Source organism: Myotis nattereri (genome assembly GCF_964212035.1).
Source record: "Myotis nattereri genome assembly, chromosome: 1".
NCBI classification, from domain to species: domain Eukaryota; kingdom Metazoa; phylum Chordata; class Mammalia; order Chiroptera; family Vespertilionidae; genus Myotis; species Myotis nattereri.
In genome coordinates this window covers 169,722,179-169,735,097 of record NC_138075.1, presented here as the reverse complement: position 1 = coordinate 169,735,097, position 12,919 = coordinate 169,722,179, and positions in this window count along the sequence as shown.

Genomic DNA, 12,919 nt, shown 5'->3' with positions numbered 1-12,919 from the left:
TCACCTGCTGCCAGCACTGCATCGCCAATGCCCACCATGCTCCACGCCACCCCCTGGTGGTCAGTGCACATCATAGCAAGTGGTCAAACTCCTGAATGAGCAGACAATTTGCATATTAGATTTTTATTATACAGGATTATAATCTTTATTTTTGAAAGTATTACATACGTCCCCCTTTTTTTCCCTATTGACTCCTTATAGTCTCACCCCACCCCCACCCGAGGCCTTCACCACCCTATTATCTGTGTCTATGGGTTATCCATATATGCATACAAGTTCTTTGTTTGATCTCTTTCCACCCATCTACCAGGCCTTCCCTCTGAGATTCCACAGTCTGTTCCATGCTTCTATGTCTCTGGATCTATTTAAGAAATAGAAAACTTATTTAAGGATATTAAGAGATATTGATTGGATATTATTGTAGGATATTTAAGGTTTTAGGAAATCAGTGAGATGGCTGAAGAACATGCTAGTTGAATTGCTGGAGCAACTAACCAAATCACTCTTGGAACCTGTCTGCTAAGGAACTTTCCTTTAAGATCATAAACTTTTAAGCCCGAAAACCACATTTACATTGTCACAAGCAGGAACTACTAAAATCAAAATTCAGTATCAAGCTCTGGTCGGTAGCTCGGTGGTTAGAGCAGCAGCCTGCACACTGAAGTGGATTCTCAGTCAAGGGCAGGTACCTGGGTTGCAAGTTTACCCCCTACCCCCGCCCTGGCCAAGGTATGTGCAGGAGGCAACCAATCAATGTGAGAGGTATCTTTCTCTCTCTCACTCTCTCTAAAAAAATAAATAAAAATCAATAGAAAAAAATATCCTCAGGTGAGGATAAACAACAACAAAAATAATCCCCTATCAGGAAATCACAAACATATATACCTAGAGACATTTAGGTCACCACTATGATGGAAAAAAAAAAAAAAAAAGAGTTTTTGCTCTTGTCTCCAGAACTACATTGTATCTTTTACAATCAGGACCAGTAAAATGGATGTTTGTACCATCTCTCTGCTTTCCTGAAGCCAGTTACTGAGCTATAGTACAGCTATTGATGTGTTGTGTGAAACAGCAAATGCCTCAATATACATATTTGCCAGGTGAAATAGCAAAAGAAGCTGCTCTATGGCCTCGATCTCATGTCTGTCTTTCAGTGCCTTGTATGTGCATGTGATCAGCCCAATCTGTCACATCTACAAACCTGAATCCAAATAAGCTTGGAAATGTAGTTTTTATCTTTCCTGCCTCTGTTTTCTAGGAAGAAAAACTAGAGAAGGGTGAAATGGATGTTGAATGGATGACATGGGACATGCATTCTATGTTATTAATAATGAATTATAGTCCCATTCATTTAATTTGCCTTTACTTTCCTTAGTTTTGGGTTTCCCTCCAAGATTAAGAATAAAGTATATGATCCAGCAGCCCATCTTCTGGAAAACAATTGCAGTGTCCTTCGATAGGCAGATGATTGAATAAAGAAAATCTGATATTTTTATATACAAAGGAATACTACTCAGTCATAAGAAAACATGATGCACTGTCATTAGCAACAATCTGGATAGATTTTGAGAATACCATGCTAAGCAAAATAACTCAGACAGAAATAGTCAAGAACAATATGATTTAACTCATAGCTATATATGTAATATATATCCCACGTTCAAAGGCTATTAAATCTCATTGTTTACCCATATCTTCAGGAAAAAAATCACTTCTACTGTTGTGGTAAACAACCTGCTTCCCTATTTATAATGGTCTGGCCCTCTAGCAACTTCAGCACAAAATTATAGCTAATTTGCCTACAAACATCAGGTGGTCATAATAATCTGGCACTCAGTGTAAACAAAAGGCTAATGGGCAAAGTGTCCCCTTGGGAGATCAACCAGGAAAACCGGAGTTTGATTGCTCGCTATGATGTACGCTGACCACCAGGGGGCGGCAAGGAACATGGCAGGTGGCCAGCTGTGTTGGCCGGTCACTGAGGGAGTGAGAGAAGGAGGAGATGGGGAGGTGGAGAACCTGATCGGCCCTGATCGCCAGCCAGGCCTAGGGACCCTACCCGTGCATGAATTTCATGCACTGGGCCTCTAGTATGGGATATAAAACTGAAAGCAACAAATGAACAAACAAGGAAAACAAATTGCCTTATGATCTTGGAATTTATCCAAAGAAACTGAAAACAATAATTCAAAAGAATATAGGTACCACCATGTTCATTGCAACATTATTTATGATAGTCAACATTAGGAAGCAGCCCAAGTGTCCATCAGTAGATGAATGGATAAAAAAGCTGTGGTACATTTACATAATGGAATACAACTCAGCTATAAAAAAAGAAGAAACTCTTACCCTTTTCGATAGCATGGATGAATATGGAGAGCATTGTGCTAACTGAGATAAGCCAGTCAGAGGAAGACAAGTACCATATGATTTCACTCATATGTGAAATCTAATGAACAAAATGAACTAACAAACAAAATAAAGGGTGCCCCCAAAATGTATACACACTTTGAATAATTATTAACTCCAATGGGTTAAATCTAAAAAGAAAGAGACATCAACTGAGCTATCAGCTATTAAAGTGTGTATACATTTTGGGGGGACATCCTGTAAAAACAGACTCAGAGAGAGTAGGCTGACAGTGTCCAGTGGGGAAGAGGGGGGGATTGAGGAAAAACAAAAAAGACCCAAAAAAGAGAGAAAAAAAACTCACGGACATGGACAGCAGTGTGGCGATTGCTGGGGGAAGAGGGAGTGGTAGGGTTGGTAAAGGAGAGTATAGGGAGGATAAATGATGATGGAAGGAGACTTAACATGGGGTGGAGAGCACACAATACAGTGTACAGATGATATGTGTGTGATTATACACCTGAAATTGTATAATTTTGTTAATCAGTGTCACCCCAATAAATTTAATAAAAAGGGAAAAAACAAACAAACAAACAAAAATTCATAGACACAGACAGGAGTATGGTGGTTACCAGAGGGAGGTGGGTAGGGGTAGTAAAGAGTAAAGGGGGTAAATATATGGTGATGGAAAAGAATTGACTTTAGGTGGTGGGCACATGATGCAATACACAGATGATGTATCATAGAATTGTACACTGGAAACCTATATAATCTTATTAACCAATGTTCCCTCAATAAATTTAATTAAAAAGAAAGATAATAAATTACATATAATGATGACTTATCATTTTGGTACTGATCTCTTTCAAACTTGTATTTCTCTTCTATTTTGTTTTCCCAAGTTCCCTGCCTTTGCTTCTGTATCATTAGAGTGTAAAAGAATTTAATACCATATAAAAGCTGACATAAATAATGTAGATAAGTATTACCTAGCAGATAAAGGAGCTCAGAGCTAGAGCAGTTTCAGTGCTGATAAAGCAGTTCAAACATGTTATCAAAAGCCTAAGCGCTTCCTTCTTTATGCTTTATAATCTGAAAGTGTTGAGTTTGATTCTCAGGCTTGCCTCTCATAACCTGAAGACCCAAAATGAATGTTGACGGAGCTTGTTGCCAAAGGTATAAATTAGGGCCAGCTTCCCCTTACATCTTGGAAAGTCTTCCTGTGAAACCCAGCAGCTCCCATGTCCTAGAACTGAGTGAAATGCCAGAGTACTCGTAAAGAAACACTTGGAAAGCCATTGCATTTTTGCGTGAAAGAAAGGCTGCATGCTTACTTGGTTCTATCCTGTATCCTTAAGATCGTTATAAAGCTTGATGTGGGTAAAATGCATACTTTGCACAAATCAGCTTAACAACTCAGCCCTTTGGTATTAATACAAATCACTGTGCCTAGCATAGTTTTTTTGTTTGTTTGTTTATTAATCCTCACCTGAAGATATTTTCCATTTATTTTTTAGAGAGAGTAGAAGAGAGAGGGAGAGACACAGAGAGAAAAACATCGATGTGAGAAAGACACATCAATTGGTTGCCTACTGCATGCATCCCCACAGGGGTCATAGATCAAACCCCCAACCCAGGTATGTGCCCTTGCCTGGAATTCAACCCTTCAGTCCAAGGGCCAACGCTCTATCCACTGAGCCAAACCTACTAAGGCCTAGCATAGCTTTGATGTAGAGAATATGTTCAGAAATGCTTCCATATTAATTGCTTATAACCTAAGATAATTGATCATTTTTTGTCAATAGTGTAGATAGTAGATAGATTTCTACATATGTACAATGTGACACAATTGAACCTCTCATATAAAAGCATATAATAACACATCTATTTTTTATTTGTTATTTTTAATATTTTACATGTATATGTATAACACTAACATACAGTGAAAATTTATATATATGTATATACACAAAATATTAGCCTTAAAATTATTTCTTAAATAAGTAATTTATATGTAGTACACCAGTAGTTTAAAGTGACTACTGCACTGTGGTACTTGTTTTAGTGAGTAAGGAATGACTTTCTTTTTTCTCTTTTTTTCTATGCCCTTTTAATAGAAACTTTCAATACTCGGGACTCTAGGAATTTTGTGTCATTTTGGTTCAATGCTCATCTAGATTCAGATATGATGATGCGAGGTTTCGTGCTGTTTGAAGAAGCTGGGGTTCATCTTGTGTGATGCTTTGAAAATGAGAAGAAAGGGCTTTCCTATATTTGGAAGTGTCCTGGCAATGAGCAAAGGGTAAAGAAAATCACTGCAGAATGCTGTTTGTTCAATTCAGAAAGCAGTCTGCTATTTTATGAGCCATTTTTATTCTTTGACTGGCTTCCCTGGAGAGATTCAAATAAAAAAGTTTGAAATACACCAGGTTGAAAGGCTGAATATGTCAAGAGTATGGATCACTGAAGCAAGATCTTCATCTTGCAGCTTAATTTTCTGGCTAGAGCACTTTACAAATGAAAGGAGACACTCATGATTACTGCTGATGCCTCCGACTGCAGGCACATCAATGAGTCTCCAAGGGGTTTGAAATATTTCAGCACATTGAACATCAATGGGGAAGCCTCTCTTTACAGAACAGGTGCTACAGACCTTACCAAATTTCCAAATTCCTCCTTTCAGTAATACAATATATACCTTTTTACATTCTACAGCATGAGCCAAGACAAGCAAACCGTACACAGATTTTGTCATTTTATGCAACGTGAAAACCAAAGGCTTTACTGCACAGTATGGGCTTTCACATAGGCAATATACAGCTCTGCATCCTTTGAATATTTCTATTTCTTATTATTTTTATGTTGTTAATTCTCCTGTAATTTTTCAAGCAGAATGCACATGTACCGAATTCTATGGTGTTTGGCAGCTGAGGCGATTCAGTAAGTGTGTGCCATAAATATGTAAAGTTCCAACATATTTTTATGCAAATTGTACTGATAGACAATAAATGTACTTTTCAACTCTACCAGAAAGATCCTGGCATAGAGTAGTGAGTTTGAAGTTCAATGTAGGAAATTAAAAGCTTTAGATTCATATGAGTGTTTTCATCTCTCCTCCAACTAAAAAATAATTACTCTGAAAAACATGTGAGGCAAGGTTAGATAGTGAGATGTTACAATGGTGAGATGAAAGAATATTTCCCCAACCCAGAATTATGTTCTCCTTGCAAAGAAAGGGAATTGCTAAGTTTTGTCAGGCAAATGCCCCTTTGAATTTTAGAATTTAAGTCTAAATAAATCCATAAAAATAAATATAAGCCATGGGCAGAGACTTTGAAAATGGAAGATGACCAGTAAGAAATGGGAAACCACACATAAATAACATTTTGATAGTATTGTCACAAAATACATATGAGACCCAAAAGAATGAGTCATCTAAAGAAATGAATAGAACTACACCGTGAGCTTTTTGCAAAACTCAGGTATAAAAAATGGCATGTGCAAAGTGTAGGAGGAGGAAATCAATATAAAAGATAAATTTTAAAATAATATACAACATCTAATAAAGATGTCAGGAAAGCTATAGGTAAAACAAGAGGTGAAAACAGAAAGATAGGAAATGGTTAGAAGATAAAGCATTAAAAAGGACTGCTCTGATCCCTTGGGATCAATGGTAAAATGTTGATGATGAAACGGGAGAAAGTAGAAGGCCACTGATAGTTTCTGCCATTCCATGGATTATCATTTGTTTTATTCATTTATATATTTGTTTTTTATTATGCACACACTCTATGCTAGACAAAATATAAGGTTCTATCTGGGCAGAATAATGCCCATTCAAACTGAAAATATAATAAAATAAACATGTATAAAATAAGTTTAAAATGTATCTTTAATGACTAGTAATAGAGCACATAACTTCTCAAGATCATTGTCTATTATTATAATACCAGAGGCCTGATGCACAAAATTCGTGCAAGGGGCTTGGCCCTCACAGCTCTGGCCAGCCCTGGCAGCCCCGGCTTTGTCCGGAAGGTTGTCCGGAAGGATGTCCAGAAGGTCGTTAGGCTGTTTGGTCTAATTAGCATATGAACTCTTTATTATATAGGATTATTTAGAGCCAACATTTACCTAATATTATTTGCCTTGAACTGTGCCAAGGTATTAAATGTGTTACCTCATTTAAGCTTTATTTCAAATTGTTAACCTAAGTTCAAAATGAGGTACAAAGAGGTAAATTTCTAAAACTGCTGTTTTATTCAAAGCAATGGTCTACCTCCCTTTCATTTTCTGGGTCTCCTCCAATCCCTGACCTTACTTGAGGCCTACCTACCACTATGGAAACTACAAAAACGATAAACTAAAAGCAATAACACAATCATGGGGAAATTTAATATTACCGTCACTGTAAAAATATTGAAAGATGCAGAAATGGTCATTTCTATATCAAAACACATTTTTCTCTGGATTGGCTGATGAAATAAAGGATAGTTCTAAAAGCCTGATGTTTGAGAAATAACTTTTGACTTGCTACAGGGCCCAGTGGAGAATGGGACACCATTCGGCCATAGGACCTAAACTGCCTCTTTTGAATAAGATGCATATTGTACACCTTGCCTAAGGTAGGCTTGCCTATTAGGCCTTCATAATTATGTAGGGACAAAAATGAGTCCAAGCAGATAACAAAGGCACAAAGTAAAATTCACCTTCTCTCACTCCATGTAGGCCTGGATCCTGCCACATTGCAGCCACAATTTCAGGCCATAAATATGACCTCCTGCAGAGTTTCCTGTAACCCTCTCAAAGAGAAGGAATGATTTTAAGTCTGGCTTACCACTGGCTTTGCATGATATGCTGCCACCAGCTTTAAGTGGACTGCTGCGTGCCTGTCCCATTCAGGATTGTCCCTTGAGGAGAGTGGAGAGTCTACCTTTCATAAGGCTACCTTGTCCACTTACCCTAGAAGAGAGGGTGACTTCACATAAAGATATATTATGGCTTATGTTTGGTGTCTAAGCATAAGGATGACACAAATTATCAGGGACTTGTGAAGAACAAGACTGGACATTTAGTAACAAGGAGATTTTAGAAAGAGGTATGGGACTGTATTTATGAATGACTCTTACCCCTGTTTTTTATATCTATGCTGGCACCACAATCTTCAGATACTAACAAAACATTTCTCATTTTCTAGAACAAAAGATAAAAATCAGTGAACTGATGCCTTTAGAGTTTGAGTCTTGTGTATCATACAGAGATCCAGTAAAGAATAATGTAATGACTTATTTATTGAATTAAAATACATCCTAGATTGCTCAGAATAATCACTGTAGTTAGCTGTTGAGTAATTATCAATAGTGTCCTCTCACTGGTAAAGATGGTGATTTTTAATGGCAAATTATGTGGTACCCTATCTAATAAACACATGTTTAGAAGCATCTAGATAAGAACATTTTATATTGCTATAGAGAGTGCTAGGTTATAGTGGAAGACTACTGTAAACTTATACAGGTGACAATGGACTATATAAAGGTTCTCATCCCTCAGAATGAGGTTAGGTTTGTCTTACCAAAAAAGGAACCCTGGCCAACAAGATACTACTAACCAGTAAAGAGTACATGCAATGGACATTGAAAGGGGGCATTATGCATCAGAGCTATTGCTTTGTGACCAGTAGCAAGAACAAGAACTCTTTTGTCAAACCTTTGTCAATCTTTCATCTTGCTATATCATGAATAGTAATGTTTTAACTAATATTTTTTCTGTCAATATTATATAAAAACAATGTCCAATGCTGGATATCTTTACAAATTGGTTCATGAAGTGTATAATATTTAGAAGTAACTTTAACAGAAGTAGAGGAGATGCTGATACCCTGAAATTGGAGATCAAAACAGAAGTGAATTCTTTTCATTCTCCTTAGAAAGGATGTTTGCATTTTGTTTACAGGGGCCTTGTTTTCATTGTTGTTATTTTCAGATGTACTTGTGAAAGACTAAATATATATGAATGTTAGTTCTCCAGAAAATGGACATTTTTTTTATTTGAAATGCATGCATTCCCATTTTGTATTGGGGATGGGGCATCTATTGAGACTCCTGCCTCCCTGTATGAAAGTTGAAATGGCTTATGTAATCCTTGGTCCTTAAGGAGCAGGCACCTGATCTAGCTTGGCAATAGTTGCTCCAACTCAGTGTAGTGACTATTTCAAACAAACTATGAAATCATGTAAAAACAAATGGATATTTATTTTAAAGTGTAATAAACTCCCAAGCAGCAGTATACAGAACTGCAGTACTCACTGGTAGCAACAATAGCAAATTCTCATTCAACCAGGGTATTGCCATGACCTGATCTTGGCTGTTGCTCCTGCTCCCATTGCTGCTTCCCATGGAATCTTTGAATGGTCAGATGGTTTTTCAATAAATTTCCTCTTTCCTTGGATTAGCTAGAGTTGATTACTTTTTGTTTACAATCAAGAAATCTGACTGGGGGAGACAACCAAGATGGCGGCATAGGTAAACACATGAACTTGCTGCCACACACAACCACATTAAAACTACAACTAAAAGACAAAACAAATATCATCCAGAACCACAGGTAGGCTTGCTGAGCGGAAATTCTACAAATAGAAGGAAAGAGAAAAGTGCATTGAGTCCGGTAGGTGGTGCAGAAGTGGGGAAGTATGGAGGTATGGAGGTGCACGCGTGAAAGGGGCTGGCAGCTGGTCTTTTTCAATCAGGAAGGAGATACAAGCTCCCGACTGCTCTGAACTCCAGTTCTGGGTGAGAATTTGGGGACCCAGACTCATATGGAGAGAAACTGGACTGTCTGGCAACAGGCTGGAATGTGAGGGCAGCTTTCTTGCAGAGGTGCTTACAGTGTTCTTTGTTTCTGCTCAGGGCCGCGGGACAAAGACTCTGGGACCGCTCTGAGGCAGAGCAGACTGTCACATTGCAGTTTACTCTGCCCTGCTGATTCCCTGAGACCCTGCCCCACCCAATTTACAACCCCACCCAAGCTGTGAGCAGAGACTTTTGCATGTGAATGGCCTGGCCTTTCTCTGCCTAAAAACCTGTAAAACTGTAGCTGGGCAAGAGAACCCCAGAACTTCCAAAAGAAGGCCTAACGCTTCTTAGCAGTCTGCATTGCTTCACAGAGGCACCTCATCTGGCCACCTCCAAACTCCAATCAAAGAGGAGGAATCTGTAGATCTCTCTGTAGCTCCTGCTGGGTGGCCTCAGGCAGTGGATGACTTTGTACCTCCTTGGAGATCTAAGAGCCAGTGTACCCCGTGGTCAGAGTGAGACCATCCAGATTACAAGTCTTCACATCCATAAGAGACACACTCAGGGGTCAGACTCAGTGAGCACCAAAGCCCCACTGAAGCAAGTCCTGCCCCATAAGGGTGTCTCCAGCACAGAAGTTCTCCCACCATAGACACAACTGGTCCTCACAGCCAATTGGTCTGGAGGTCAATTACTCCCATGGATACAAACAGCAATCAAGGCTTAACTACAACAAGACTGTGCACACAGCCCACAAAGGGGGGCATCAAGAGTGTCCACCTCAGGTAATTGGGGAGGCTGAGCCACTGGGCCCTAAAGGACACCTAGCACACAATGCCACTCTATCAACACAGGGAAGCAGCCAAAATGCGGAGTCAAAGAAACAGGTCATGAATGACAGAAATGGAGGAAAGCAAACGACTGGATATAGAGTTCAAAACCACGGTTATAAGGTTACTTAAGAATCTTCTAGAAACCTCTGAGAAATATAGTGAGACCCTCAAGGATATGAAAAAAGACCAATTATAAATTAAGCATAGACTGACTGAAATAAAGAATAATATACAGAGATCCAACAGCAGACTAGAGAATCCCAAGAATAAAATCAAAGATTTGAAATACGAAGAAGCAAAAAACACCCAACTGGAAAAGGAAAAAAGAATCCAAAAATATGAAGATAGTGCAAGGAGCCTCTGGGACAACTTCAAGCATACCAACATCCAAATTATAGGGGTGTCAGAAGAAGAGAGAGAGCAAGATATTGAAAACCTATTTGAAGAAATAATGACAGAAAACTTCCCCTACTTGGTGAAAGAAATAGACTTACAAGTCCAGGATGCACAAAGAACTTCAAACAAAAGGAATCCAAAGAGGATCACACCAAGGCACATCATAATTAAAATGCCAAGGGCAAAAGACAAATAGAGAATCTTAAAATCAGCAAGAGAAAAAGTTAGTTATCTTCAAGGGAGTACCCATACGACTGTCAGTTGATTTCTCAACAGAAACTATGCAGGCCAGAAGAGAGTGGCAAGAAATATACAAAGTGATGAATAGTAAGAACCTACAACCAAGATTACTTTACCCAGCAAAGCTATCATTCAGAATTGAAGGCCAGATAATGAGCTTCACAGACAAGAAAAAGCTAAAGGAATTCATCACCGCCAAACCAGTATTATATGAAATGCTGAAGGGTATTCTTTAAGAAGAGGAAGAAGAAAAAGGTAAAGATAAAAATTATGAACAACAAAGTGACAACAAATACATATCTATCAACAAGTGAATCTAAAAAATCAAGTGAATAAAAAATCTGATGAACAGAATAAACTGGTGAATAGAATAGAATCAGAGGCATAGAAAGGAAGTGGACTGACAATACTCAGGGTGAAAGGAGTGTGGGAAGAAACTGGACAAAAATCATATATCTATGGATGAGGACAGTGGGGGGGCGTTAATGGCAGGGGATGGGGTGGGAAGAGGGGAGCTATGGGGGGGAAAAGAGGAACAACTGTAATAATCTGAACAATAAAGATTTATTTAAAAAAGAAAAGAATATAACCATGGCCCGGCCAGCATGGCTCAGTGGTTGTGTTGACCTATGAACCAGGAGGTCACGGTTTGATTCCTGGTCAGGATAAAAAAAAAGAAAAGAAAAGAAAGAAAAAAAATAAATCTGACTGATACATAATTGTGGTAAAAATAATAAAAATACATGTATAGATTTTTCTACTATAAGCAAAAATTTCACATAGCTTTAATATAGTAGCTTACATAAAGTAAGATCTAATGCTTTTAGCTGATCCAAGAATTAATGCAAAGAAAAAATATAATGTATCTTACAGAAAGACTAGTGAAAATATAAGCTATGTTAATAAACATGATACACAAGAAAGATGCACTAGTTCTAACAACCCATCCAGGATCAGAGATTAGAAGTTACAGAGCTGATGATTTCAGCTAAATACCATATAGACTATTTAATAAATTGTTTTTAATGGAATTATCTCAAGTGAGGGAAAGTGCAGTGAAATGAGACTTTGTTCTAGATCTTATTCCCATGTCTAACATTAACTGTCCACGTGATTTTCAGCAAATAAGTTCTCTAAATACAGTGCCTTTACTTATATTATAAAAAACCTATACGGCTAAAACCAGTCTTCTCATTTTATTGGTTTCTTATTTATGAATTAAATAAATCTTTGACACAAGCTCACTGTACTTAGTTTTGTAAGAGTTTTTAGATTTAAAAAAATTATCCTTTAACAGTAAGATGTCCGTATGGACTCTTCTATAGCCAATTAAACTATATAGCCCCATAATTACATCTCATGGACTGTTTAAGTCCAGGAGAGTATTTTCTTGATTCCCAGAGTAAATCGCAAACAGCAAAAGAATTTTACTTCTGCTGCCTCTCTCATTCTGTATTTTCTTCAGATTCAGTATTTTTTTGTTTGTTTGTTTTTGGCCAAGTTTAGTTTTTATTCTAGTCTGAATTTGGCTTCATCATTGGTGGCAACAGTATTTGGGAATTAGATGTCATTTTTTTCTGATCATTGGTGATTTCTGTTGAGTAAAAAAAAAAAAAAAAAAAAAAAAAAAAAAAAAAAACATGACCTGTCAGGTGAGAGATGACTGAGGATTTGTTTTGTTAATCTTTCTCTGATCATCTTTTGCAATAGATCAACTCCAAGATGTGCACTAACAATTCTCCCATCACTATATCCTCCTATTCTTTGTTCAAGAAGTGGAACCCTTTACCATCTTTTTGAATCTGGGCTTGTGACTTGTTTTAATCAATAGCGTGTGGAAGAGTGTAACTCACCTGTTCTGGGGCAACCTGGTGTGATGTTTGACAGCATCCCTTTTGCTCTCTTGATGCAATAGTTCAACATTCAACAACTCAAATTACCCTGCTAGAGAGGGAGATGCCAAGCCACATTTGTCCCAGCCACTTGCCTCTTAATTCTGTTTAATATGGTAATTATGCATTTAGGTTATGTTAAAAACAATAATATTGCAATTATTCATTTTTGCCTATTTTAGAAAGTATAAAAGGAAGCGTGTGACTATAGAGGGTTTTATTATGTGGGTTCATGGCCCTTGCAGTTTTGCTAAAATGTTTATGCATGACAAATAGTTCCCAAAAATCAGCTTAAAGTTGTTGGTTATTTTCCTTAAAGACAAGTTAGTTACTTTGATTAAAACTTATAATATGAGGGGTTGAGACTATGATATGAAAAATAGCAAAGAGTGAATATATAAAGGATAATGAAGGCAACTAC